The sequence below is a fragment of the Natator depressus genome, chromosome 4 (genome assembly GCF_965152275.1).
Source record: "Natator depressus isolate rNatDep1 chromosome 4, rNatDep2.hap1, whole genome shotgun sequence".
Lineage (NCBI taxonomy): Eukaryota > Metazoa > Chordata > Testudines > Cheloniidae > Natator > Natator depressus.
This window is the reverse complement of record NC_134237.1, coordinates 17,743,841-17,749,701: the sequence shown is the minus strand read 5'-3', so window position 1 is coordinate 17,749,701 and position 5,861 is coordinate 17,743,841.

Here is a 5,861-nt window from a genome sequence, read left to right as displayed (position 1 = left end):
TACCTTTACTCAGGAACTATTTATTCTCATATAAATAAATCTCAAAACACCAAATAGCAATATAACTTAAAGCACAGATATTGTCTTTGATATTTGTTATATGTAAAACATACAACCTGCTACAATGCAAACTGTGAATGCTTATTTTGAGATATATCAGGAAGAAAGTTTCACATTACTGTATTTTCCGTTTGCGATTTAAATGACACAATCAGGTAAATAAGGAACCAAATTTAGATTTTGTTTTTTAAAAACCATCAAAAACATACAAATCACTGAAATATAGTTATGACATTTTGTTTAAAAATGGCAATGAAACCAGATAATTTGTGTTCAACTTAAAATATTCATTCTCCAAATTCAGATGGAAGTAAACAGACAGCGTAAATTATGAAACATAAATTAGATTTGTAAAGTTCTTAGTTGTAACAGTCTAAAGTTTTGAAAAACAAGTAATAAAATTTCTTTTTTTAGCCTGATGAAATGCTTTTCAGGACCATTCTTAAAAACCAGCAACACAGCCAACCCTGTTTATAGTGACTTTTTAATATTTGCATATTTTAAATAAAATTTATATCAGTTTGGTAATTGTGGTTTTCTTTAGAAAAGCAATTTAAAAACTGGAAACACAGCCCTCATTGTTTTCTTTAATGTTGTGATATTTTTATATGTGCACATTTTTAATAAAGTAATTTATATCACATTTTAGTAATTGTGGTTTTCTTTAGAAGGTTCATTTTTAGCTTATTCACATCTGTGAATTGTACATCCTATATTATAGTCAGATTTCTTTTTCATCAAACCTCCTCCAGCTGCTTTTCGATGATTTCGCATGAGAGCGCAAGAGATAAAAAATAAAAGAATCTCATGTGAAGCACACGACCTTTTATTGTGATTTTTATTTTTTGTGGAACATCATAAGAGACACCACCAGACAAACACTGGTTTTACAGTTTCAACCAGATGAATATGAAACAAGGGATAGTACAAATGCAAGGGAGCACAGAGATAAGGCTTGTAATGTCAATATGTAAATCAGTGTGATATGTTTAAAAATGAAACGTATATTTTTAAACATATATTCTTTATTAAATAGATAATTATCATTATGGAGGTAACAATTAGTGATACTTAGAACTTGGATAGTGCTTTTCAACCTCAAAACACTTTACCAATGTCATTAATCTTTATAACACCCTCTGAAGAGTACTATATAATGAATAGGAAAGCACTATTAGCCCCATTGTACAGGTGAGGACATTGAGGCAAAGAAGTTAAATGATGTGTCCAGGGCTACAAAGGGTTCAATGTCAGAGCCTGGATTAGAATCCCAGGTTCTCAGCACTGTGCTCGTGTAACTAGATTATGCCCATGTCCCTCCCACTATACGGTTTTTTTCCCATGGCATTATAATAAACCATAGGAATTTAATCCAGACTAAGTAATTGGTACGTACATGAGATCATAGCTCATGAATTTTTCCTGTCTCCATTTTAATTATTTTCAAAGAAATTACTTTGTTTTAATACTCGTGGCATTTTTCAGACGTATATGAGAGAGAACAGCAGGAAAGATAAACAGCTTTGGCATGTCACACTTCTCTCCTCATCCCCAGAATTGGGAGGAAGGGGAATTCAGGTTCACACACCTGACATGGTTCGGTTAAGCAAATGTTAACATAATCATCATAAAGTTCTGTGTTTTGAAGTAGTATTTTCCGGACGATGGGTATCTCCCATGAGCTCCCAGGAACTTGCCTAGTTCAGCTACTTAAAGTATGTCCTTAAGCATGAAGCAGGGACAGAGACTGGCTCTCCTTACATTGTATGAAAAAAATGAAAGCAAAGTATATCTAAGAAGTTTCCAATTTTAAGACACTGAAATTTGGGGTCCTGCTTTGTTAATCACAATGCAGCAGGTTGGTATATGTCAATGTTAGAGGCACTTGTGAAAGAAAATGACTGGGGGACATAAAAAACCAGGAAAGAATTAATGGAGCTAGAGTCTCCGACTGCAGGGTAACCAGTTAGCAACTAACTGCCTTATGTGATCACCCTCCTCTCTGTTTAGGGATGGTGCTTACAACATTCCTGCTCTTGAAAAGATAGCAAAATTCAGAGTCGGGCTCATTAGAACCAGAGATTTTAAAATGACGGCTCCCTTTTCTATGGTATTGTCATAAATATAAAGGGAAGGGTAACCACCTTTCTGTATACAGTGCTATAAAATCCCTCCTGGCCAGAGGCAAAACCCTTTCACCTGTAAAGGGTTAAGAAGCTAAGATAACCTCGCTGGCACCTGACCCAAAATGACCAGTGAGGGGACAAGATACTTTCAAATCTGGAGGGGGGGAACAAAGGGTTTGTCTGTCTGTGTGATGCTTTTGCTGGGAACAGATCAGGAATGCAGCCTTACAACTCCTGTTAAGTTAGTAAGTAATCTAGCTAGAAATGCGTTAGATTTCCTTTTGTTTAATGGCTGGTAAAATAAGCTGTGTTGGATGGAATGTATAGACCTGGTTTTGTGTCTTTTTGTAACTTAAGGTTTTGCCTAGAGGGATTCTCTGTTTTGAATCTGATTACCCTGTAAGGTATTTACCATCCTGATTTTACAGAGGTAATTCTTTTACCTGTTCTTTAATTAAAATGCTTCTTTTAAGAACCTGATTGATTTTTCATTGTTCTTAAGATCCAAGGGTTTGGGTCTGTGTTCACCTGTACAGATTGGTGAGGATTTTTATCAAGCTTTCCGCAGGAAAGGGGGTGTAGGGGTTGGGGGGATATTTGGGGGGAAGTGGTCTCTTTCCCTGTTCTTTGTTTAAAACGCTTGGTGGTGGCACATACAGTTCAAGGACAAGGCAAAGTTTGTACCTTGGAGAAGTTTTTAACCTAAGCTGGTAAGAATAAGCTTAGGGGGTCTTTCATGTGGTCCCCACATCTGTACCCAAGAGTTCAGAGTGGGAAAGGAACCTTGACAGGTATATTCATGTGAAGTGGAGGAATGATATATAGAGATGGATGCAAATCCAAACTGTAGAACCAAATGGCTGGGAACTTTGAGAAAGCATGACTCTGAAACTGGAAGCAGTAGGCCATGTGATGAAAGCGTCCAGAAGACTTCCCTATGTCTTTGGGTGGAGACAGGTAAAACAGAACAGCAAACGTTCTTATTGTACCTTATAAAATGATAGTTAAATTGAAAATCTCATTTGCATCTACAATTTTTGTACTTATTGTTACAAATTCTAAGATTACTATAACGTTATTTCCTCTTTTTGCTAATTTGTTTACTTTTTGCTGATGGTGCATGCTTTTTCTGTAAGACCTTAAAGAGAGCATTTACCAGTCACAGCAGAGGAGCTTAAAATGAACAAATAGCAAGCAGCATCCAGCTGTATGTGTCACAGTTCAGAGCAACTGCACCTGTATTCCCCTTCTGTGATCCAGCAAAGGCATCCACTCTAGGCTTCCGGCTCGCCTGGCCGTCACCTCTCTTGAACTGAGACGGTCTCGTTTCCTCCTGACTGGGCCTGCACAGCCCCCTGACTGTGCTCCTGATATCTCCTACAAAAGTCAGACTACCTAACCAGGACTGCTTACTTTCTCTTCAAAGGCTAACAACAAAGTAATTGCCCACACTTATAAGGTACCATACAGCTCTTCCTCTGCAAACCTATTTTATTCTTAAGGTGAAAACATATTCAGAACTACAAAGGAACCTACATGCATGCCAAAAAGCTTACCACAGATCACAGGTGCTGACTTTGTTGGCCCTACTTGTTGATCACTTTAGATAAGCTGTTACCAGCAGGAGAGTGGGGTGGGAGGAAGTTTTGTTTCATGGTCTCTGTGTGTATATAATGTCTTCTGCAGTTTCCACGATATGCTATGCATCCGATGAAGTGAGCTGTAGCTCACGAAAGCTCATGCTCAAATAAACTGGTTAGTCTCTAAGGTGCCACAAGTACTCCTTTTCTTTTTTCTATTTAGCTCAGAACAAAGCATCCAGTCTTATGGGGCCTCAGTAGGCCAACTCCTTCTAACCCCTCCCTAAGGATTGGGACCCTCTATGAAGCAGGGGTCCAGTTTGTTTGCCGCAGCGGGAAGAAGGTCCTGAACCTGTTTAAAACCAGGTTATTTATCCAGAAATCCTTTCTTTTTCTGTTGGTCCCTAGAGAATCAGTTTGAACTAGTATATACTCATCTCTCCAGAGGGTGGCGTCAAAGGGCTGATAACTGCAGAAATGTGATTAGCATCCCCCACCTCCTAGAGGAGTTATATATAATTCCAATAACACATACACAACTGATATTTAACACAACAGACCACAAAGGTATTAAACCTAACTCAATAAGTTCTAACTTAATTCAGTAAAATTATCTTATTTCCATAAAGTTTGGCCAGGCTATTATCAGTCTGTCATAGTATGAGCAGAGAGAAAAAAAGTGAACTGGAGTATTTTTGGTTTTACTCTTTGAACTGCCCGAAAGGCCCATCTAAACATTAAAAGGGAAGCAGGAAAAAACCCTTAACTGTTAAAGGAATTTTCTAACATGCATGCTATTTAAATGGCGCTCTATCTGAAATAATGCTTTAAGTAATTGTTAATCTAAAAAAAATTGGACAGTTAATTTAACGTGTGTGCTAATTTAGGTTCCAATCCCGCAAACATTTTAGTGTGTGTGTGTGTGTGTGCAGGATTAGGACCATAGGATGAACAAAGTGCTAATCTTTTGGCTTTTTTTAAAATCATTGCCACAGTTTCAAATAATAAATCTTCAGACCTCAGGCATATCCCAAAACCCAACAATACAGACAAATCAAAATATACAGCATAAACAAAACTGCACTACAAGAACAATCAGTGATTATTGCTGGAAATATGACTAGAAATTAGGAAGGGAGAAAGGATGATAAACAGAAAATCTAAAGCACTTGTACGCAAACTCATTGTGAAATGATTTATGGAGACTAATTATAGTGATTGTGAGTGTCTGCTTCCACCCGATCATTGCATTGACGTGTAATCCATTTGAGGGTGTAGAGTTCTAAGTGTACTTGTGACTAATATCCAACCTTGAGGAAATTATCATTTTTGTGAAATCTCTTTGTGATAAATTGCATTCTGTGACAAAGTAGAACTTTGATCACTGAGCCCAGATTTACTGCAACTCTGTTTCTGAAGATTAGCTATCTTGGATCATAAAAATATATGTACTGCAATATATTATGCACGTAAACACACACGGTCTACTACTGCTATCACTGAAATCAATGGGAGTTTGACCATTGATTTAAATTGGAGCAAAGCAGGCTTTTGTCATGTAAATGCTGCTTCTCTGATTATGTAAAGGATTCAGCAGGCCCTTAACATCTAATGTACATTGTTGACTGGATGCACTAATAGTAACTCCACATGATTAATAGTGGATCACTAGAGATATCAATCCTTTAAAAAAATATCCATTATATCTACATACTGGATAACAATGGAACTCATCATACCATCTTTTTTACCATAGAATTACACTGTAACTAGGCTTGTGATTGAAGACTTTCATTTCATTTTGCTGTAAATGGACATTCACTCCACCAGTGGATCACTGTGTTCTTTATAAGACGTTTTAATTTCAATGGATTTCCAGTTAAGTTTGTAGAGCAGGGATAGCTCAGTGGTTTGAGCATTGGCCTGCTAAACTCAGGATTGTGAGTTCAATCCTTGAGGGAGCCATTTAGGGATCTGGGGGCAAAAATTGGGGATTGGTCCTGCTTTGAGCAGGGGGTTGGACTAGATGATCTCCTGAGGTCCCTTCCAACCCTGATATTCTATGATTCTTTGCAACAAGTAGCAGGGGCAGCCA